The following is a 25,517-nucleotide window of genomic DNA, read 5'->3' on the forward strand; positions in this document are numbered from 1 at the left end:
GATATAAATAATTTTGTAATCATAAATAGCTCGTCTGGGTGCTCCTGCCAAAGCTGTGAGTCGCACATTCAAAGTTTCCTTGTAGGAGATGAAGTATGCGGATGAGGTCGTCACAAAATCGGTAACATATAAATGTAAATCGGCTCTGAGCACTATGCGACTTAACTTCTGAGGTCATCAGTCGCCTAGAACTAATTAAACCTAACTAGCGGGCGCTCGGTTCCAGACTGTAGCGCCTAGAACCGCACGGCCACTCCGACCGATCTATAAATGAAAGAAAAAGGAATTAATTTCCGATGCTGCTGATTACTTTTTGTAATGGATGTTCCCAGCGGTAACGGTTTGCTAGCCCATACCCTACGAGAAACTAATCTTGCGTGATAAAATACATTATCACAGGCAATGTCGTTAACATGCGTGAGAGATCATTCTCAAAGATATTCAGTACACATGTCGCCACATTAAAAAAAAAAAAAGTTTTGCATGTAGAGGTAAATAAACGACCGGGTTGATTAATGGACAGCAAAATTAATTTATACCTGAGGCCATGGCCTTTAAAATACGGTGACGAGTTTACGAGTTAGTGAGGCACGCTGGCAATATTTAGTTCTTACTCCTGCCGGTGTGAGAAGATTACAAGCCTCGCAGTCACGGCGCTGGCCGTAGCATTCTGTCAGGACGTAAACGTGGATCAACGGCTTGGCTGGCTGGCGGTCATAAGGTAGTCCGTGACTTATCGTAACCGCCGCCTGGCTCTGAGCTGAAGTACTGGCTATGCCCCCCACTCAGAGTGCCAGTGAATCCTTCCAAGGACAACGCGTTACTCGTATTTAACAACTTCATTCACACACGTTAATTGTAACTGTGCTGGAGTTTACTTCATCTTTGCCATTCCAGAGTGTACACACCTGTAGGCAGGGTTTTACGGGGCAGCCGTTATGACTGGAATGTGGCAACAGTTTATGAATCTCTCTCTCTCTCTCTCTCTCTCTCTCTCACACACACACACACACACAAACAATATGCCATACTGCTGTTGCGGTCTCCACTTAGAAGCTACTTTGTTGCCGCTGTTTAGACTAGTCTGTCGTGTGCAAAACCGCGCGGTCAAGGGCACCTTGCCACAGTTCGCGCAGCTCCCCCCGTCGGAGATTCGAGTCCTCCCTCGGGCATAGGTGTGTGTGTCGTCCTTAGCGTTAGTGTAATTAGATCAAGTAGTGGCCGGCCGAAGTGGCCGTGTGGTTAAAGGCGCTGCAGTCTGGAACCGCAAGACCGCTACGGCCGCAGGTTCGAATCCTGCCTCAGGCATGGATGTTTGTGATGTCCTTAGGTTAGTTAGGTTTAACTAGTTCTAAGTTCTAGGGGACTAATGACCTCAGCAGTTGAGTCCCATAGTGCTCAGAGCCATTTGAACCATCAAGTAGTGAATAAGCTTAGGGACCGATGACCTCAGCAGTTTGGTCCCATAGGATCTTACCATAGAGATACACACACATTTCGTGTGCAAAACTATTTACCTTTATCTCTAACTAATGCAGGCTACATCCATTTCATTATGCTTGCTGTATTCATGACTAGATCTCCCTCTACAATTTTACTCCAAACGGTTCCCACCATTAGCAAACTGACTATTCCTTTACATCTCAGTATGCGTCCTTACAAACAACTTCTTTTAGTCACCACGTGCCACGCATTTATTTTTCTCTTCAGTTTGATTTAGTGCCGCGTCATTAGATATTCGATCACTCACCTAATTTTCAACATTCTGCAGCACCACATTTAAAAAGCTAGCATTCTCTTCAGGCCTGAAATGTTTATTTTCTTTTCCGAACGCAGCTACACTCCAGACGATAGTCAGAAAAAGAGCCTCTGCACCTTAAATTTGCATTCTGTTTTAACAACTTTCTCTTTTTCAGAAATGATTTTCTTCCCGTTGCCAGTCTGTGTTTTATATCCATCAGCCTCAAGAATTATTTTGCTCCCCAAGCCGCAAAACTCGTCAACTGCATTTAGTCTCTCATTTATTAATCTAATTCCCTCAGTACCACGTGATATGGTTCTACTTAATTCAATTACCATCATTTTACATTTATTAATGTTCATCTTATAACTTTTTTCCAAGAAATGGTCCATTTCTTTCAACAGTTTCTCCAAGTCCTTTTGCCTTGTCTGACAGAGAAATGCGGTGTCATTGGCAAACCTAAAAAGGTTTAATTTTTTCTTCCTGACTTCTAATTGACTTTCAAAAATTTCTCCTTCGTTTCCTTTACTGTATGCTGAATGTACAGCCTGGGGAGAGGTTGAAAGCATATCTCACTCCCTACTGAATCATAGCTTCTTTTTCATGTTCTTCGACTCTTATAACTGTAATGTGGTTTCAGTGCAGCATGTACAAAGGGCGTTCAAAATGTTTTACACAGTCGTCTAATTTTTTTTTATTTTTTGCAGGAGGAGAATGAAATTTTTAGTGAACATAATTGGAACATTTAGCTGTAATTTAGTATATAAAAACATTTTCTTTTATTTACAGGTGAGTCATAATGGACCGTGAAGTAGATGCCAGGTAGCGACAACGGTCGGTGATGGAGTTCCTCTTCAAGACCGGCCATGACTCTGCCACATCGATTCACAGGAAGTTGCTCCCTGTTTATGGGGAGGACACAGTGGGTCGCAGCAGTATCCAGCGGTGGTTGCAGAGGTTTAAAGGTGGTGATTTCTCTCTACTGGACAATCCACGATGCGGTAGACCATCGACGGCAGTGAGTGATGTGAATAAGGAGACCATTGATCAAATCATGCAAAAGATTTTTCTGTACCCTAGTGACTGTACCAGTGATACCACACTACCCAATGACAAACGAGTCATTTCAGGAAGCTGTCGTGTCGTCACGCATCTGTCATTTTGGATGATGGCGATGCACCTGCCCCGAAGCGGCGGGCGGGGTCGGTCGTCTGCATTCTCTCTTTCACTTATCGAAAGTACACCTACCTCGATATGCTTTTTTCCGACGTCCCATCACTCTGTAGTAGCAGATACGTGCTAGGCAGTGTACAGCAGCGTCGATGAAACCACTACCTTATACCTGCCACACAGAGGCCGCGTAACTTGAGTTGAAAGTCAGTTCCTGAAAGTTCATTTAAAAAAAAAAAAATGGGTGTTCTGTGGAAGTAGTCTACTAGCTGAAAGCATTTAAAATCAGACTGAATCTACTTTTTATTCATATCGGAACACATGAAATGGCTATCAAGTCCGTATTTACTATGATAATACTCTATCATTCAAAGTTCACTGTCTGTACAACATAGTTTCACTCGAAAAGAAGCCAGAATTTTTGCAAGCCTGACCAACTAATTTTCATGTTCTACCAGTCACAGACCCACAACTATTCGCGAGTTAAACATTTGCTCGTTTCAGAGGTCTTCTTCGAAAGAAGTGCTCGCCAAAGTATTCTGTACAGAGCACAGAACGTGCCGCGTGGAATTGTTACTACGACCAGAAAGTTCACACGCTCATAACTTTCAAACCATTTAATTTCGAAACACCAAACTTTAATTAAAGTATTCGTAACTCCAGTCACTTCAGTCACCAGGTATTCGAGCCGGAACCGCAATTAACTCACTATTTCTTCATTTTTTCAGAGTATTTTTTAAGGATCTATCTAATATGGTGTTATCCTTAGGCCGGTTAGCAAGCGACTATCTCGAACTATTCTACGCACTGTCCACTCCACTATATTCGCGAGGCAACAGCTTAATTATAATTGGCTGTTGATCTAAACGACCAATCAGAATGTTCCTTCCAGATCATTCTCGCGGCAAAACTTGCCTTATCCGATCAATAATATGATAGTAATTAACGTCATTAAAACTTCAATTTCTAGTATATTGTTTAATCAAAATTTTCTTCAAATTGACAAATAAACTTATTCCGCCTCTAACTTTTAATCTGGCTGCTTTTATACAAAATCAAGCTCATACCGACATCCGTGATCTGAATCATGGTTGCACCATAACTTTCCCACCGTCTATTTGTACAAGGTTTTATGAAAAATGACATATTAAGTTTTAACGTATGGCCCATATACACTCTCTTAATTATACTTACGCACTCACAGAACAAAATATAATCAAATAATAATTTTGACCGATTTTTGTATTACGTAAATCACAGTGACTAAAGTGTGTAAGAGGTCCGAGCAGATTTAATTTCGATGTATTGCTCACGCGCTGCCTGCGATATGCAAGGTTGCGAGGTGCCGGGGCTAGTAGTGTATTTATCACTAAATTCTACTAGAATCCACATGTGTAAATCATGCTCTAAGCCCCCCCTATTCTAACTCCGACTTTTGCTGTTGCACAAGGATAAAAAAAATACGCGAACTGACTCTAATCAACCCTGCTAGTGGAGTAGAAGAGAATTTGGCACCTGCAGTAATTTAATTTGATACATAAGTTAAATAAACAAAGGTTTCATTAGCATAGTGAGGAATGATAGGGTTGCTCTATTGATTAACAGAATGAAAGTTCTGTTCAAAATAACAATATGATTTATTAAGATTAAACACAGAATAGTAAAAGAAACACAGCAAATTTATAAAACATCAAATTGGCTAAAATTGGAGATTCATACAAACACTATAAAGGTGAAGTTGTCCCTAACTTAGATCGTGAGGTTTAAGACGAAGTGGTATGTGGAGCCAATTCCTTTCCACTCAAATCTCAAGAGAGACACACAGCTAACCCAATGGTAATTGCTGTTACTCGAAACTGAACAAAGTTAGAAAAGGATGAACAGGCGCGCTCTGCTGAGCTCTGATTATCACCTAGGAAAATCCCTATCTGCCGGTGCTGCGCACGTACATTACCAACAGTCTTCTTATCTCCCAGAACACGATCTGGCGTACCGCAGGCGAGGGCTGGCTGCTTCGACGTCCACGACCGAAAGGCGACTGCCGACTACTCCAGAGCACCTGTACAGGCCGAACACACCACCTTCCCGCCCCCACGACAGTGGTCGTGGTTACGTTCCAATCAGCCACACCAAAACCGGCGGAAATTCCACTCCATTGCCGGAGCACTACCATTCCACCAATGGAGACTCTTGGCGCCAATTTCTGTGCTGATTTTGCCCCGTCACGGAGCTATGCCCTTAGCAAGCCAATCACAGTTCCTATTTTGCAGAAAGCGCGGTAATTTTCCCGCCCCAGCTGCCTGGGTACATAAGTCATTCCCACGCCTCGCTGGTAGCCCGCCAGAAAGTGTTTTCGCTAAGCTTCTGCGAAGCAACGGAACCACCAGCCCAGCCGCCACTTCCGGCTTTCGCGGCCGCGTCTCCTGACAATGTCGGCGTCCGGAGAGTATTCACTCGGCCCCCACACCTGTCAGCCTACCCTTTCATAGTGAGAAGAGCCCGCCTGTCACTGGACCACCCGGGTGGCGAGAGACGCTACATGGGAAGTCCGCGTGTGAAGGAACAACGGAACCTCCACCGCATGCAACTAGAGAGGAGAATCGTAAGATAGAAATATGAGAGGGGGCTCATGCCACCTCTCATTGCCCCTACGCCATTTTAGATTGTAATTGGTGAGCGGTTGGCTCACTTAGGAGCAAGGTAGTGAGTCAATCGCCCAAGAACAATCTTACAAAGTGACTCCACATGCCGCACTCTATAAAGAAAATCACTGCAACTGAAAAATGCAGCTCATAGAGGGAGGATTATTTATGATGTAGCCAACTTCACCTTCTTAATATGGAACACTAACACTCACATCACACATCCATACCCAGGGAGCCCCTTCCAAACACCGATTCACGCAGACATTCACGCTCTAAACATGGCCCGGGCATCTGAGCCAAATATGGAGCAGTTTATTCTTTACAATCAGAGTTGGAGTGCTCCGCAATTAAATGCCCAAGATGTTACAACAATTTTAATCATTAAACTAACCTGACCTCACTCACACATGGTAATATTTAAGTTAACAATCTCTTTGTGAGTTTTCCGAATCTAGTTACAACCTCCGATTCATTCTGTCTCCCTGCAGCAAGAATAACCTTTACAAAATGTTCCCTGAACTGATGGTCCATTCACAATGACAGTGGTGGTATCTGCTTCAGTTTATGGGGACTTCAGGCACACTGTTAGCATACACACAACAATAAACACAAAATACAAAAAAAACATGATGTGGAGAACAATACAGTAATCTGTAATAAGAATTACAGTGTAAAACACAAACGCATACAAGGTATAACATACATTACAGAAACAACATAAGAGAAAGAAATTTAAGAAAAACAAAAAAAACAAGGTTCATGGGGCATCAAATTGTGCGTGCACATTGCACAAAGTTCACGACTGTGCTGAGAATGAGGCACTAAATCACATTGTTAGAAATATCCGTGGCACTTCACAAATTCCACCGTACTGACATCACATAAGGCTAAACGTCGGGTGTAGTTGCTACGTTGTGGCAACAGCAATAGGGAGTTCTGGAGTGTCTGCAGTACGCTGTTGAGATTGTAGTCAGACCCACGCATATGATCACGGCAGTACGGTAGGAAGACACAGTGATAGGTTCTCCTCACGTCGATTAATTGTCTCTGAGATCTCCTTGTTGGGATACATCACTAGTCTAGGTCTCTTCTCTCGCTGGACAGAACTTTACGTTTCCCAATATTGCAGTTCGACGAGGGATGATGGCACGTGGAGTGACTCCACAAGTGTGTGAGGTCATCCATACAGGATCGAACTAGGAGCGACTATTGTTAAAAACTGCTCTCTAATAGAGAGGAGAAGTAAGACATGAGACCATACATTTGTTAGTGTGGCACGATGCTGCTTTGTGTATGCAGATCGGCCAATGCTAGTGAGTTGTAAAAACCCAAACAGGTGAGTATAGAGCGTCCCTTTCTGTCCTGAGGCACATGAGGCGCAGGTTCTGACACGATATGTGATCTTCTTCGTGTACTCACGACAACGTGGTCTGCCGCAGGGAATCCCTCCAAGCGGCTGCCGCGTCCGGAGAGCTAGCAGGCTGTCGCGTGTCAGGGTCAACGGCCAGCCCCACTTTCGCTTGTGGCGGGGCGAGGGTCCCGTGTAATCCCTCAGGTAGGCAGCCGGGTGACTGTCAGCGTGTAGGACGGGACGCTCGCCCTCTAGCAGGTAGCCCAAGACCTCTTGTTTTTGCGCTGGCTGGCCTCTGCATTGCCACGATACCCGTCATCTGCACAGTTCTGACAAAAATCTTAAGCCTAACTTTTTCCCATGACCTTCTATGTTATAATAAATTTACATAGTGATACATTGATGGTCTGTCATTTCAGACACTCTTATTTCACTTTTATAGTTATTAATCTATGGCAATCATTATAACATCTAATCTAGACATGGAAATAATTTATTTTGATATATGTGTAGAGACTGATCTCAGTATGTACATGGTGTGTGATAACTGATGCTTTATAATGGATGAACAACTAAATGTGCGGGCCCGCACTAATATTACTATTAATTATATAGATCGACAGTAGACATGCTTCAAGAATTAACTACCATATCCCAACGATCTACATTCTACGTCTTTTAATTAAATTATGTTGTTATGCAGGTCTAAGTTTTACTGTGCTATAAAGAACATGCAACTACGCTACTTTCGCTCGCCCGTCGTCCCTCCATCTCGGGTCTGTGGTTTGGTGACCTGAAAAATAGCAACTCAACAGGCGCGCGCCACACTTGTGGTAGAAAACCCCCACAATATTAATCTAGTTATTGCTAAATCCTACAGTTTAACTTATCCTAGTATCGTACTTTCCCTTTTATTTATTTATTTATTTATTTTATTTTATTTATTTATTTATTTATTTATTTATTTATTTATTTTTTATTTACCTTATACAATACCCTTACATAGTTCCTGTTACGCTGAGATGTCTTGCTGCTCGCCGCTATTGACGACAGTGATGTGCGCGCCGTACGACATGACCTCCGAGTTTTCATTACGCCTCACTGAAACTCCAGAGACTGGGTTAGCCATGGCTATACACGACAATAAATTTATAGTTGCAACTTCCTTCTCTATGTGAAGCGGTTTTCGTGATCAAAGTACACCTTTCCAGAAGCAATGTAATATGACCAAGCCAGGACTGGTTCCTGTTGAGGATTCAGACACTCAACACACGCCAGCTACACAGTATGTCACGAATATCCAAGTACAATTCCTTGGTGATTCATCTGTGACAAAAACGAGCAGCACGCTAAATCCCCAACCAGCACATTAGCATGGTAGGCTTTTATGCCCTCATTTCTCTCGTCTAGGGCACCATTAGAGTCAAATGCTCACAGGTTCACCCCGACTTGCAAGACAACGATACCGGCGCAGCTCTGCAAAAACTATACTGCCCATATTCACCCTCGAAATCGCGCAATATACCACAATCGTGCAGTGCACTGACGCGTGCCTGCAAGCATTGGTATGAACGTCTCACGAACTGGTTGTGGCCGCTATGGAGCGTATCACGACCTCTCAGAACGCTTCTAAGAGCACGTTCTTGTATGCGCCCGTTTGTGCGACGTCTCGTCACTCATCCTTATCCCTTAACATGGACACCAGATAGGAAAGGACTAAAACATTGCTCATGGAAAGGTAGTGTCTCCTACTCCATCGACATTGGAGATCGCAAACATAAACAAAAAGAGGATAGCAGCAGTAAATTCTTATGCAAGACAACGCAGCGTGTTAACACTTTAGCAATCTTAATCTATTAATGCAACGGTTATTGTTCCCCGAAAAAAGGTTCATATCTTTGCCTATTCTACTATGTACATTTCTTACACTACTACTATTCCACGAACTTCTTTGTGTGAGAGAAGTGGTGGAGTCCTATGGACTAGCGTCAATCCCTTCTTAGACTCCCCCTCCTCTGACGTGTATTAGGATTTGGAGGTCTAATTTCTATCTCCCGGTTCTCCTGTTGTCCTTGATTTCGCTCTCTCCAATTACGGTCGCTTTGCCGTTCGTCATTCCTCCTGTCCCAGATTCCTTGTCTAGATTGACCTTGTTCCCTAACGTTCTCGTTTCCGTGTCTCTGGTTTCCATAACCTTGACTTGCGTAACCTTGATTTCCGTAACCCCGGTTTCCTAACCGACGAGCGCGATTATGCGATCTGTTGTCGTCTGCCCTTGCTGGCCCGTGGTATTTGTTATTTTGCGCCTTCTTCCTGTCCTTTGCGTCTTGTTTATCGAAGACTACTTCGAGTTCGCGCAATAGACTCTTGAATGCATCTATGTCAGATCCACACTTCCCGACAAGTGTCTGTTGATACCTAACTGGCAATTTCGAAAAGCAAAATTTAATAATTTCTCCGTTGCTGTATGGACTATCTAAAAACTGATTCTTCTTGAGTAAGTCATCAAAAAATTTGGTTGCGCTCTTATGCCCGGACACTTCCAGTTCAGGACAAAATATTATTTCCTCTTTAATCCTGTCTTGCGTTTCCTTTGACCAGTAGGTCCGCAGGAATGCACCAACAAATTCCTGATAAGTCCGACACGTCGCTGCCACGCCCCGCATCTTTTCCGCGGCTTGGCCTTCGATGTGTCCACACATGAATTCTAATTTGGCCTGGGTTGGCCATGACGACGGTAATGAATTAGTAAATTGCACCACCCAGCTCTTCGGATGCATCGACCCTCCATTATCTTTGAACTTCTGGAATTTGAGTATCGACAGGAAGTGATTGTGATCAAAATTCTGTCCGATCCTCGCACTGGTGTTGTCAGACGTTTCCGATACTGGCACGTCTGCGGAGTGTCCTGATCTATCTTGCTGATAACTGTGATGTGCTACGTCTGTATCACAGTGGAAGTGGCATTCTGCATTCACTCTTCTAAGTGGGCTGCAATTATTGGAGCTATTACTCGCTGTTTCTGCGTGTGCATTGTTTGTTCCGCACGCTGTCACTGGGCTAGAGCACGGCGGGCTTTTCCTCGGAGACACAATCCTGTGTGCTCCATCATTGGTATCCGAACGCGCAGTGCTCGTGTGCCCATTTCGCTCTAGTTTTGCTATCCGACTCTCTACTTCTTTCATTCGTTTCGTGATGTTCGTAACCGCAATATTACCTTGAGTCTTTAAGGCCGCTAGGGATTTCGAGTGGACTTGTGTCGCACGTCGCAAGCGCCCTGCGAGTTTAGAAGTTACTCTTGCGATTTTCATTGCCCCTGTCGCTGCAGTTTTGGCTAGGCCTGCTACTTCTTGTGCTACCATTGACATTTGTTTTGCTTCTCCACATTCTTTCTTTATTGTTAATAATTCCCCACGAATTGCCCCTATATGCGAGATTATTGCCTCAGTGTCCCTCTTACGCTGTTCGTCAGCTTCTTCCTTCTCCTTCTTACGCTGTTCGTCAGCTTCTTCTTTCATTGATCGTAGGAAGCTCAGTATTGGGTTTACGTCATCTTCTTGATCCTCTTCAAACATGGGCGATGTAACTCTGGACACCTGGGCGCTAGAGCTCTGACGTGACCGAGCTGGCCTCTGTCTGCACTCGTTCGTTTGACTATAAACTTCTGCTACCGTCTCGACCTGTGTGCCTGTCTCTGTTTCATCCTCTACTTCACTATCATAATCACGGCCGCAACGCTGCTCTGAGATCGCGTCCAAATCACCTTCCTCATCAATGCCCCTGGCGTCCTGTCCTGCTAAAAATGTGCCCATCTCATCTCCGAACCTATTCCCGTCAGTAAACTGCCCCTTATCCATTATGCTATTCTCTTTTGTTTTAGTTTCGCTCGCTGATAGTCGTGCCTTACTTCTCGTGATCATTCATAAAAAAAAAAACAAATTTATCTAAAATTCACAATAAAATCATCTACTCCCAATATTTTTCGACATAGACACAAAATTTTAACAACGCTGTTGCAACGCTGTAATTACAAGCACAATTTGATGTGGTCCAGAAACCGCACACAAATCCGACAAAGTGCGATGTGGTACGGACACCACATCAACGAAACACAAAAAAACAATGAACAAAAAAAATATATACACTGAAAACAAAAACTGTAATCATGCGCCGCTACTTAAAACTAAACGCGGAACTACCAGAAAAACTTGGGTATTAATCAATAAAAAAATTAGAGAAAAAAAATTTGAATGTTCGTACTAAGAATACTGTTTGTTAATCAGTGATTCTCAGGAAAGATCCGAGGCTAAGGGTCGCCATATTATGCGAGGTGCCGGGGCTAGTAGTGTATTTATCACTAAATTCTACTAGAATCCACATGTGTAAATCATGCTCTAAGCCCCCCCTATTCTAACTCCGACTTTTGCTGTTGCACAAGGATAAAAAAAATACGCGAACTGACTCTAATCAACCCTGCTAGTGGAGTAGAAGAGAATTTGGCACCTGCAGTAATTTAATTTGATACATAAGTTAAATAAACAAAGGTTTCATTAGCATAGTGAGGAATGATAGGGTTGCTCTATTGATTAACAGAATGAAAGTTCTGTTCAAAATAACAATATGATTTATTAAGATTAAACACAGAATAGTAAAAGAAACACAGCAAATTTATAAAACATCAAATTGGCTAAAATTGGAGATTCATACAAACACTATAAAGGTGAAGTTGTCCCTAACTTAGATCGTGAGGTTTAAGACGAAGTGGTATGTGGAGCCAATTCCTTTCCACTCAAATCTCAAGAGAGACACACAGCTAACCCAATGGTAATTGCTGTTACTCGAAACTGAACAAAGTTAGAAAAGGATGAACAGGCGCGCTCTGCTGAGCTCTGATTATCACCTAGGAAAATCCCTATCTGCCGGTGCTGCGCACGTACATTACCAACAGTCTTCTTATCTCCCAGAACACGATCTGGCGTACCGCAGGCGAGGGCTGGCTGCTTCGACGTCCACGACCGAAAGGCGACTGCCGACTACTCCAGAGCACCTGTACAGGCCGAACACACCACCTTCCCGCCCCCACGACAGTGGTCGTGGTTACGTTCCAATCAGCCACACCAAAACCGGCGGAAATTCCACTCCATTGCCGGAGCACTACCATTCCACCAATGGAGATTCTTGGCGCCAATTTCTGTGCTGATTTTGCCCCGTCACGGAGCTATGCCCTTAGCAAGCCAATCACAGTTCCTATTTTGCAGAAAGCGCGGTAATTTTCCCGCCCCAGCTGCCTGGGTACATAAGTCATTCCCACGCCTCGCTGGTAGCCCGCCAGAAAGTGTTTTCGCTAAGCTTCTGCGAAGCAACGGAACCACCAGCCCAGCCGCCACTTCCGGCTTTCGCGGCCGCGTCTCCTGACAATGTCGGCGTCCGGAGAGTATTCACTCGGCCCCCACACCTGTCAGCCTACCCTTTCATAGTGAGAAGAGCCCGCCTGTCACTGGACCACCCGGGTGGCGAGAGACGCTACATGGGAAGTCCGCGTGTGAAGGAACAACGGAACCTCCACCGCATGCAACTAGAGAGGAGAATCGTAAGATAGAAATATGAGAGGGGGCTCATGCCACCTCTCAAGGTATAAGAGAATCTCAGACCAGAGAGCAGTGTTGACTGCAGTAGGAACTGTGTAGCTGTAACAGTAAGTTGTTGCTGGCGAGTAGTCTGGTGTATCGTGTTGGCTGGGCCGATCGTGGTGCAGCGATGCCGGAGCCTGAGCATTATTGTATAAGGTAAAAGCAGCCTCGCGTATATGTAGTATTGTTATCTCAAGTCCCATGTAAACGTTTTAAAAATCTCCTAATAATAATCTTTCTCATAAAAAGTAACTTTTAACAACCATTCATTTCAATTTAAAGAATTTACTAATTTCTCCAATCCATGATCATCCCGATTATTGCAAAAGAAAAATCAGTTGTTTCCTTTCATAAATGACAAATCTATCGGCCAGCATTGCACAGGGCTGTGCCAGAAAAATTTATTGTAAGAGCAGGTATATATGCGTTATCCGGCGACTTCATTGAGGTAAGAAATTTTCTTTTTTTCTATTCAGAATAATCTTTCAGGGCCATGACGCAGCACTGCTGATGTCCAAAATTTACCAGGTTAAATTCACAGTCAATTATTGAAAAGTTATAAGTGAGCGACAACTTAATTGAGAGGTTAGTTACATTGTATTATTACCAGGTTACTGAATTTATTTTTTTGTTAGGACGTTACACTGTATGTGAACGACATAATCATAATTTTTTACCGTTGAGAGGTTAAGGAATTTTTCTGTTTTGAGGTTACACTAAATGAGGATATTATTTATATTATTTATTTTATTTTGTGGGGAGGTTACACTTGGCGACAACCGGCCAGGATCGTATTTCTTTGTGAATTTCTGAGAAGTAGTCAGTCATATATCTGATCTTATTTACTTAAATGTAGTTTGCATCTGGCGCAACGCATTTACTAATTTGTCACTCTTTGTTTCATAGATCATCGGCAATTTATTGCTCTTTGTTGTAATTGTTTATTCCATTTTTGCTTCGTCTTTGTTTCATTTTGTGCTTAATTTTGATTTGTGAAAAATGCCGCGATAAACTGTTAACAGTACATCGCGATGTGCAATGAGTGAAATAGCCGACTCGAATAATTTGACCGATAATACTTGCGACACTCAGTGTAAAAGCGTTAATCCTCTAATTACTGATAATCAGTGCGTACCGACCACTAGTAATGATTTTAATTCTAATGATGAGCAAACAAATTCAATTATGTCCACAGTAAATGTAACAATTGATGACGCGGCACGTTCTGATACAATGAACGCTGCCCAGTTTGACATACCCGGTTTGCAAAATTTGCATTGTGAACAGATAAATTTTTCCCAAGAAGATGAACAATGTAGTCAGAATACGTAAGATTTATTTGATTCCGATGTAGTGGCCAACAGTGCACATCCGATTGGCAAACCTTTTCAAGAATCACAGAATGACCAAATGGTTATACAAAACGTGACACATACAGATACATCACCACACAGCACAGAGAATACAGCAGCTAATTTTGGCATGGATCGAGTTATAGCATTAATGCTACAAATTAATGAAAATCTCAAACAACAAATTAATGAAAATAATGAAAATCTCAAACAACAACTTAATGAAAAACTAGACAGCAATTCCAAACAGTCGACTGATAAACAAGACAACAATTTCAAACAACTTAGTGAACAGATTACAGCCGTTGCCGCGCAATGTCACGATACTAAAGAACAATTACGTGAGGAAATTAAGGCTTATGCTAGGAACAGTAGTGAAGAAATTAGATCTGTTGCACGAGAATTAAGTAATACACATGCAGCTACAACTAAATTACTTAGAGATGAAATTAGTGCAGTCGCTAAACAATGTTCTGAAAACGCAACACAGTTACGTGACGAGTTTAAATTAATGTCAGGAGAACTTTCGTGCACACTGGATGCGAAAGTAGACACGAAATTTGACCAACAGAACAGCCAAATTGACGAACGTTTTAATCACCACCTACAAAACAGTGAAACGCGTTACCGTAAATTTATACAGGAACAGAATAAAGTAAAGCAACAAGTCATGGAAACAATTACTGCACAGAGACAGGAAGATAAGCGTAAATTGTTTACGAAAGCAAAAAAGTACGTAGACAACAATATTGCTACAGTATCGGACGAAATCAAACAGTTGAACACCGAATTGCATGATGAAATCTCCGATCTTAAAACAAAAACAGACACACACACATTAGACTCTCAGACAATGACCAACAGACTTGAAAAGTTGGAACTAATACAGGATCCCGATGCCATCAAAGCAGACGTTAAAAAATTGAACAAAACCACACGTAAAATACAAAAACAAATTAATGCTTGTGATACTAAAAACGATGATCAGGTAAAAGCACTGACTGAAAAATATGATGAATTGGCCAGTCGTATTGATGTTATCGAAAATAATAATGACGCCAAATCAGACGATGCGTCACCAGTTTCGCTTAATCAAACACCCGAATTCCAAAATTTACAGCAGACGATCAGTGAGATAGGTTCGTCCAATAATACATTACGTAGAAAATTGTCATCTTTACAGCACGAATTGACGGAGATGAAAAATATTTCAGCCTGTAACACATCACAGCATACGCCACTCTCCGAACATTTGTCAGACTCACACAGCCAGTATAATTTAGGTAATTTACAGAGAGTACGTGAGTTAGATTCCGAACAGTCACAGACAAACAGATTATCATACAACCTGTTCATGCATACAGAGACGATAATTTTGATTACAAGCACTTTCTATCCGTGAGAAAATTTAAGGTATTTAAAAATGACAGAACACAGATTCACCCTTTGGATTGGATACAACAATTTAGCTTTGCTTTTCCACCAACTTGGCCCGTAACACACAAACTTGAATTTATTTGCAGTTTTTTGGAAGGCGAACCGGCAACTCGTATGAGACCGATCGCGAGACAATGCTACTCCGTAGAAGAATTTCAGAATGCTTTTCTGTCAGCGTATTGGTCGAAGACGACACAGCGCGGAATCAAGGATAAATTAATTAGTTTACCAAATTATGAGAACTGAAATTTTTCCACTGTCACGCAATTTTTTGAACACATGGTCCAACAAAACCAGTACTTAAGTGAGCCATACAGTGAATCTGCACTTATCCAATTATGTATTTCTAAATTACCACGATCGTTAAGAGTATCACTTTTAACAGGTCAGCAGAAAGAAAATATTTCGGCGTTCAGAGATCTGTTACAGCTTTTGGAAGTTCAGCAATCAGATTATTCCTTCATAAACAAAAATTTTTCACATCATAACCAAGGGCAACCAACACACAGTAATTACGATCAGCCACGCTATTTCAATAGCAAAGGCAATAAACTCTCCAGACACGACAGCCACCAGAACTTTAATAACAGACAAAATTTTAATTATCAGTATCGTCAAAATTATCAGCAACAAAACCAACCGGTTAGCATACCTAACCAACAATGTAATGTGCAAGGTCAACCAAGCTTTAATGTTTCGCCGCCTATACGTATAGCGTCGGCTCCGACAAATATTAACGCACGGCAACAAGGAAATCACTACGTACAGAAGACACATCATTTCAATTCCTATCGCAACGCGCCGTATAGCAATGACTATCATGACAGACGTAAAAGTAATGAGCACAATTTTCAGCGTACGTTTAATAACAGTCGGTCTTACCAGCAGCATACTCAACCGCAACAACAGATTATCATGAATGAACCAGACAGTAGATATCATCCCGAACGTAATAAGTCAGGACGAAATGACAGAACAGTACAAATAGTCGAAATGCCACAGCATCCTCCCGCAAATAACAGCACGTCAGAAAGAATTTGACTAGATACAGTACAGGTTGCATCTTCCAGCAACGCAACCAGTACTTTTGACACAGAGAATCATGTTCACGAAAATGTTATTACTTTTGACGACATCTGAGACACTCTTTTGCATGAAAAACCCTGTTTTTCAAAAAACCATTTCCCACCCTACCATTGAAGTAAAGATTGGATCATCCAAATTTTCAGCAGTAATCGATTCTGGATCACCTATGTCAGTTATAAATGAGGAAACTTTCAACGAATGTAACAAAGAGAATACCTATCCTACGTTAGCATTAGGTAAAACTAAAGTAAAAGGATCAGTATCTGGTAAATGAGTAGATGTAAAATTACAGACACACTTATCGTTTTGTATTGCAGGTCATACGTTTCACTCAAATTTTTGGATTGTTCCCTTATTGACAACAGACGTTATTTTAGGTACGAATTTTCTGGTACAACATGACGCAATTATTGACTTTCAAAATTCCTATTTAATGTTAAAGGATGAAAATGTACAACTGGCATTAGAATTTCAGCACTCTTTATCTGTAGAAGAACAAACAATTAATCGAACAGAGGTCATTTCTACATCGCGTTACATAGACTGTCATTTGACATTGTTCACAGATACGTACGTACACAATTATAATACACCAGACGAAGCCGACTATGACGTTATGCAAATGATTTCTGATAAAGCAAAGCAAAGCAGTGCAAATACAGACGACGAACGTACAGAGCTACGCAAAATTCTTTTACAGCAAGCTCCAGTTTTTGACCACATCCCTGGTACTATGTCCGGTTTTATGTATGAATTTCAAGTTAAACAGCACGACACATTTAAAGCCAAACATTATCCCATTCCTTATATTCACAGAGAACAAGTTAAGAAAGAATTGCAAGCTATGCTTGACCAAGGAATTATTGAACCCGGTCCATATTGTTAAGAAAAAGGATGGTTCACTTCGCCTCGTACTTGATTCGCGTCACATCAACGACATTATTATTAATGAAACAGATCGCCCACAGACACTAGAAGAACTTCTACAGAAATTTCATGGTACTGCTATTTATTCCACACTAGATTTGAAATCGGGATTTTGGCAAATTCAGCTCCATCCGAACTGCAGAAAGTACACAGCATTTCTCTGTTTTGGAGACTGTTATCAATTTTGCAAATTACCGTTCGGTTTAACAATTTCTTCAGCTGCATTTATTCGCGGTTTGAATACTATATTTCCGACAGAACTTAAAGACAGAATCACAACGTATATAGACGACATTCTTATTGCAGAAGCTAACTGGTCTGAACACAACCTGATTCTTGAACAACTGTTACAAACTTTTCGTGCACAAGGACTCACAGTTAATCTTAGCAAATCGCACTTTGGTAAAACTTCCATAAAATTTCTTGGACATGTAATTTCAGCAGAAGGCATTGCGCCTGACCCGGAAAAACTTCAGGCTTTACGTGACATTACTGTTCTTACGACGAAGAAACAATTACGCAGCTTTCTGGGATTAATTAACTTTTTCCGTAAATTTATTCATTACTCAGCTTTAGACACCCCTAGATTGTGCCAGTTGACGGGTAAAAACACTATTTGGTCATGGGATAGCGAAGCACATTCTGAATACGTCAATCTAAAACAAACTTTGTTGATCGCATCTCTTTTATCACACACAGATCTTACTAAAAAAATTTCCATTGGCACCGACAGTTCTAACACCGCTTTAGGCGTACATATTTTTCAGGAAATTGAAGAAGACGGTACTACAGTAATTAAAAACATCGCCTTTGCGAGTCGCATTCTGTCACCTGCTGAACGCAATTATTCTGTTACAGAACTTGAAACATTATGTGTTGTATGGGCATTTACGAGATTTAGGCATTTTCTTTATGGAAGACATACTACCGTTTACACAGACCATAGAGCTATACAGTTTTTACTTTCAGCAAAATTTACACACGACAGATTAAGCAGATGGAAACTTTACTTGCAGGAATTTAATTTTACAATTGTTCACATTCCCGGTACACAAAATGTTGTAGCAGGCGCACTATCCCGTTCTCTCAGCAACAATCAGCAAGACATTGCAACCAACTTCTGCCAAGCAAATTCTAGCGTCATGTATATTCAACAAGTCGCATTTGAAAACTTCATTTCATCGTCATTACGAGACATAGCACAAGAGCAGAGCAAAGACAACGTATGGAAAGAAATTAAACGCCTTTGGCAAGATAAGAATAATGTTACCATTAGAAACCATTATACTGTACGCGATAATATTCTGTTTCGCCGCTCTCACCCTGACAGCAACAACTGGTTATTATGTATTCCTGACGAGCTTGTTAACAAATTAATTTGGTATACTCATTTAAGTTACGCACATTATGGAGCCAGAAAATGTTTTCTTATACTGAGACAGAACTGTTATTTTGCGAACATGGAGAAACGTATTCGACGAGTTTTAGCGTCATGTAAAATCTGCCAGAAAGCTAAATCAGACACGACTTCACATATTCCTCCGTTACATCCCATTGTACCCGTTAAATTGAGACACATGGCCTCTGTAGACGTTTTTGGTCCGATTCCCAGATCTAATAGAGGTTTTTGCTACATCTTTGTCGCTGTTGAACTCACTTCGAAATTTGTTACCTTCACTCCGTTACGCAAAGCTACTGCTAAATCGATTTCGAATGCATTTGTAAAACATTTTTTATTTCATGTAGGGCATGTATTGAAAGTAATTTCCGACACTGGATCACAGTTTCGATCTGCTATATGGACACGTATGTTACGAACAAGAAACATTTCTCCGATCTATATATCCAGGTACCACGCTTCTTCGAATCCTTCTGAACGACTCATGAAAGAAATTGGTAAACTATGTAGAATATACTGCCATAAAAAACATATTGATTGGGACACACACATATTCTCATTCCAGGATGTAATTAACTCCATACCAAATGAATCTACTATGCTATCTCCGATTGTTATATTGAAAAATGTTGAACCACCTAACAAAATTAAAGAATTAGTATCCTTTCCTACATCTCGTCGACTACGACACCATGAAATAATTGACATTGCGCTCAACAACATCAAACGTGCCGCAGAGCGCCGGAGAAGACAGCAAAAACAGGTTTTTTACACGCCGTGACTTTCACATAGGACAGAAGATATTAGTGCGCACACACTATTTATCCAACAGAGGAAAGAGGAGATGCAGTAAATTTGAGCTTCTATACGCAGGTCCATATAGAATTCGCAGCATTCCTCACCCCAATGTAGTACATGTCGAAACTTTGAGAACCAGAAAAAGCAAAGACAATCATCATGTCTCCAGTATTAAACCCTTTATTGAATGAACATACTTTACGATTTATCACACTGTAATGCCATTTCCTGATATTTATATGACCACTTATGCGATTCTATCTATGTGACTACTTACTGATGATTATCATATTTTTTCTTGGCAAGTGCCCGGCAAGGTAAGGTTAGCAGGTCGCTTTTCTTGTCGTTATATATCAGACCGTGCACATTTTTCCAGATAAACTTACATATTTTATGACCACTTACGCAATTCTATCTATGTGACTACTTACTGATGATTATCATATTTTTTCTTGGCAAGTGCCTGGCAAGGTAAGGTTAGCAGGTCGCTTTTCTTGTCGTTATATAGAAGACAGTGCACATTTTCCATTTTTTGTGTATGTGTGATTGTTTTCCTATCGAAAGTAGAATTTTTGTCTGTATGCACTATGTAATCTTTAAGATATAACAAACACCAGTTGACTTTGACATTTTTCCTTATGATATCTCAATATCTTGACTATTCTACACTTTTTGCCACTACATTATGATACTGTGTGTACATTTTTTGCACTTGAAAACTGTCTATGTTTTTGACCTAATACGTTTTCTGTCATGCTATGCTGTATGCTTAGTTGTATCACTAGAAACAAGTTTTTATTTAATGGGTATATGATTTAAATGCAAGATATTAATCCTTATTCATCATTTTCAGAAAGCAATAACGTGTACAAGAAATAAATTAAACAAACCACAGTGGTTTACCATGGAATGGAAATTTCACCATCGGAATGAACGAAAGAAAATGCAATAACTTGTCATGAAGAGTAATTGGATCAGAATTAACAAGCATTGACCAGAATATACTATATACATCGTATGATAGCAGTCTTGACTAATTATTTTTCTTTCAGAATATGAGGCGATTGATGCAAGCTGTCAGACAGAACTACACATGTTAATTTTAGTGATGAAATATGCTAGATATAAGAAACTCTATACTATGGATAGTTGTATTAAGTAAATGGTAATATGAATGTGAATAAAGAAGTGTCTATTTTTTGCAGATGATAATAAATGATGATAAATAGTTATATGAAGAATATGCTAATATGAATAATGAGGTTTTTCTTTGCAGGTGATGATAGTGATTAAGTTACGGTAATATGAAGTTTTTCTTTGCAGATGATGATAATAATGAAGTTTATATATTTACTATTAGTTAAGAGATGCTATGTAGTTATTTAAGTATTTGTTGCAGTTCGTTTTGACAGTATGTCTTATGTCGCATGGTATAATGACTGAATGTTTTGGAAAGGACAGCTAAAGTACATACATATTGAGTACACGTTTCTTTACCTGTTATTTCGAAGTTCACTACTTTTCAGCATAATGTGCATTTCTTCTTTCAGCTCAATAATCCATTTTCTATTTTTTCCAGGAGAAGCTATTCATGAAATTAATGTGCTATAAGCAGTTATCATTAAACCTGTTCTAGTACTTGCATTTTTTTTTACCCATTTGTGTGTATCATTCATGAATGTGATCACATATACTCTACTTGTTTGATAACCTTGCTACAGCTGACTCTTGACGAATGACGTTATTAATCCTTATTTCCAGCAATAAGTCAAAAGCAAATATTTTCACGCCCCAGCAATTAATTATCGAGCCCAACGCAATGCATTGCTAGCAAAAAAAAAAAAAAAAATATTACCAGTATACAACCAAATAATGCTACCAGTTTAAGATATATTTCTAGTTCTAAATATAATGCAAATTTCTCAGATGTATTGAATCCATTATATCTATGTATTATTTGACTACAGACCTTGAGTAATAGTTACAGTGTGTTACATTTTAAATATGTCCTATGTCACTTGAATGATGAGTTCTGAGTAATACTGAATGATGTTTTGTATTAATGCGTAAATGCTATGCCAATAATTTCTATAAATAATATTTTTGTTATACTCTATAATGCCACTGTTTACTGTAATATGATGACTTATGTATAAATGCTATGCCATTAATTAACTCTTGCTTTGAATGATGACTTCTGAATAATGCATAAAAACGGTTTGTAACTGGCCAATGAGTGCCAATGTTTACTGTAATCAGATGACTGATGAATAATGTTCTGTAATACTCCATACATAGTACAGAAATGTTTAGTAACTAGGCAATGAGTGCCAACAATTACTCAAATCGGTTGATAGACTAGTGTAATTCTCAATGATGACTAGCAAAAGACTTAATGTCCTTCACCTTCTGACCTAATTACCAGAAATTACTGCAATATCCGTTTATCCTGTCTATCCTCATGATCATGGAGCACTATATTTGGTTTTTGCACTAATTCTCTGTTGATGCGAGAGTATGGATTCTACAAGAATGTGGTGTTGACACATCATGCTGTCCACCACCTTGAACGATGGAGATGTTATTATGGTCCTACTGTTTGGTGCATCTAATGTACTACCAAAATGATAACATTGAATATTAATACAAAATTTCAGTGTCTTGGCTACACTGATTAATACTTCAGGGAAGAGAACTTCAGATTGTCTCACTTGGTGTTGTGCTTCTGTAGAAAGATATGGACTTTCAGTGCAGCTACGTGCAACCTACTGTGCTACAACCATGATGCAATCCTTCCCATTCCTTTCCTAGTTCTTGTAAAATGGTAAAGACTTATAAAGTGCGTTTAAATTCTTTTAAAATGATAAAGACTTCTACAGTGCGTGTGCACTTTATTTCACTCCATGATATGTTATGTAAATATGCTAAAAACTTCTACAGTGCGTGTGCACTTTATTTCACTCCATGATATGTTGTAAATATGCTAAAGACTTCTACAGTGCGTGTGCACTTTATTTCATTTTTAGGGTAATCAGTTCTTGTAAAATGCTAAAGATTTTTACAGTGCGTGTGCACTTTATTTCATTTGTTAATAAGATCAGTTGTCCTAAAAATACTAAAGATTTATACAGTGCATGTGCACTTTATGTCATTTGTTAATATATTTTGTATTCAGTGGGTGTGCACTTTATTTCACTTCATGATATGTTATGTAAAAATGCTAAAGACTTATACAGTGCGTGTGCACTTTGTCATTTGTTAATATCTTTTGTACTCATTGCGTATACATTTCGTCATTACTTAATATGTTCTGCACTTATCAATAATGTATATACTCTGTGACTGTAGACTTAGTTAATTAAGTTGATTATAGAAAAATTTGTTGCTCATGGCAAGTCCAATTGACTCACGATCGCTGCCAAATTTTTGCCACCCCCCCCCTCCCCCAGTGGAGGGTTATGTAAGAGGTCCGAGCAGATGTAATTTCGATGTATTGCTCACGCGCTGCCTGCGATATGCAAGGTATAAGAGAATCTCGGACCAGAGAGCAGTGTTGACTGCAGTAGGAACTGTGTAGCTGTAGCAGTAAGTTGTTGCTAGCGAGCAGTCTGGTGTATCGTGTTGGCTGGGCCGGTCGTGGTGCAGCGATGCCGGAGCCTGAGCATTATTGTATAAGGTAAAAAGCAGCCTCGCGCATATGTAGTATTGTTATATTAAGTCCCATGTAAATGTTTTAAAAATCTCCTCATAATAATCTTTCTCATAAAAAGTAACTTTTAACAACCATTCATTTCAATTTAAAGAATTTACTAATTTCTCCAATCCATGATCATCCCGATTATTGCAAAAGAAAAATCAGTTGTTTCCTTTCATAAATGACAAATCTATCGGCCAGCATTGCACAGGGCTGTGCCAGAAAAATTTATTGTAAGAGCAGATATATATGCGTTATCCGGCGACATCATTGAGGTATGAATTTTTTTTTATTCAGAATAATCTTTGAGGGCCATGACGCAGCACTGACGTCCAAAATTTACCAGGTTAAATTCACAGTCAACTATTGAAAAGTTATAAGTGAGCGACAAGTTAATTGAGAGGTTAGTTACATTGTATTATTACCAGGTTACTGAATTTATTTTTTTGTTAGGACGTTACACTGTATGTGAACGATATAATTATAATTTTTTACCGTTGAGAGGTTAAGGAATTTTTCTGTTTTGAGGTTACACTATTATTATTTATTTTATTTTGTGGGGAGGTTACAAGTGTTAAAAAAGAAAATCCTAATTAATTGATTTTTATGCACTGGTAACTTTGTAATGGCTTCAAATAATAATGCAAGTTAATCTGTATTTGTTCCTAATATGGTTTTAAAAAATCAAGCATTGGTTTTAGGACTTTTAGGTAATTTTATTTATCTCCGGCACTATAATAAATAAAAAGGTGAAATTTTGACAGCATCATTCCATTAATAACAAAAGGCTCTGTACCAAATTTGAACAAAATCAAATAATAACTAATATGGATTATTTAGATCCGTAGAGGGTATGAATCTTCGTATTGACTGACGGTTACGCTATGCAGTTCTCACGGGAGGCAGCGTCAGCTGCACTGTTAGCAAAGCGAAAAAAAAAGGAAAAAGACATAGCCATCCCGCAGCCACCGTACCAAATAACTTGCTACGTTACACCGAGATGACTGGGCGTTGTTGTGTCGTCTTCATCATCATCATTCATCCCCACTGTGGTCGGAGGAAAGCAACGGCAAGCCATCTCAATTAGGACCTTGCCTAGTACGGCGGTGCGGGTCTCCCGCATCGTTCCCCTACGCTCTGTCAAGAAGCAAGGGACTTCATTTCCATTTCACAATGAACAGGAATAAATCAGAACTAACACTAAATCATACATTGAGAATAATACTATTAATACTTTTTATCGCGTTCATCCTCAGAGGCACTTCAATTTAGGGACAAAACATTATACCCGACTGTGGGCAACCTTACGCCAAAGAACAAGGTACAGTTGTTCTTACCAGACGACACATCACTCCGATGATCATTGAACGAAAGTGTTGCAATAAGCGGTGGTAGCATTTTTAGTTGGTTGTTACTGTGTGGAGTTAAGAGATCGAAATGGGATTGTTAGAGATTATTACGTTAATCCAAAACGGAGACGTGAACAGGAATAAATCAGAACTAACACTAAATCATACATTGAGAATGATACTTTTACTACTTTTTATCGCGTTCATCCTCAGAGGCACTTCAAGCTAAAAGCTTAGAACTTGTCCGTCATATCTTTTGTGTGTTTAACTTTCATTTGTTATATACGCCATTTGATTGTTAAATACAGAAACATAAACTGTTTTAAAACCAGATTTTTTCAGGATCAGTACATCGAAGACATCAAAACCACTCATTCTCAACACCAGCCCAGTGAATCGATTTAATATTTGCGCATACAAATGCTAAACATGAAATCCCGGACAGGTTACATATCATTAGTGCGGGTTCTCAAACAATCGATATATCTTAAATACATATTATTTGGCTTCATCGCTTTAAATTTTCCACTCTAGACGCGCACGCATTTCCTGGTGTCATCTGAATTGCTTCCTATAACATCTTTCGTCAGGATGTTCAACATTGTTTGCATTACTGTTAGAATTTTCTCGACAATATCGAATCATCATCCCTTCATCTTCATTCTCATTTTCCGAAAGTGAAACATATCGCACGGACGTCATTCGGTTGTGCTTGGTGCGCATCCAACAATTTTCATATTTTTTCTAGCTCTTAGCTGTTGCAGAGTGTACAGTCGTACGTTCGCATGATCGAGTCCAGTAATTCGTACTCCATCTCTCGGGAAAGTGGTGTTAAGTCCACGGTATTATTTCTACCATACGTTAGGAACATTTTTTTCAAAAACTGCCAGAATAATGAGCCATAAATAAGATGTGATCTTACGCCCACCGGCCAAGAG

The sequence above is a fragment of the Schistocerca nitens genome, chromosome 9, assembly GCF_023898315.1.
Source record: "Schistocerca nitens isolate TAMUIC-IGC-003100 chromosome 9, iqSchNite1.1, whole genome shotgun sequence".
Taxonomy (NCBI): Eukaryota; Metazoa; Arthropoda; class Insecta; order Orthoptera; family Acrididae; genus Schistocerca; species Schistocerca nitens.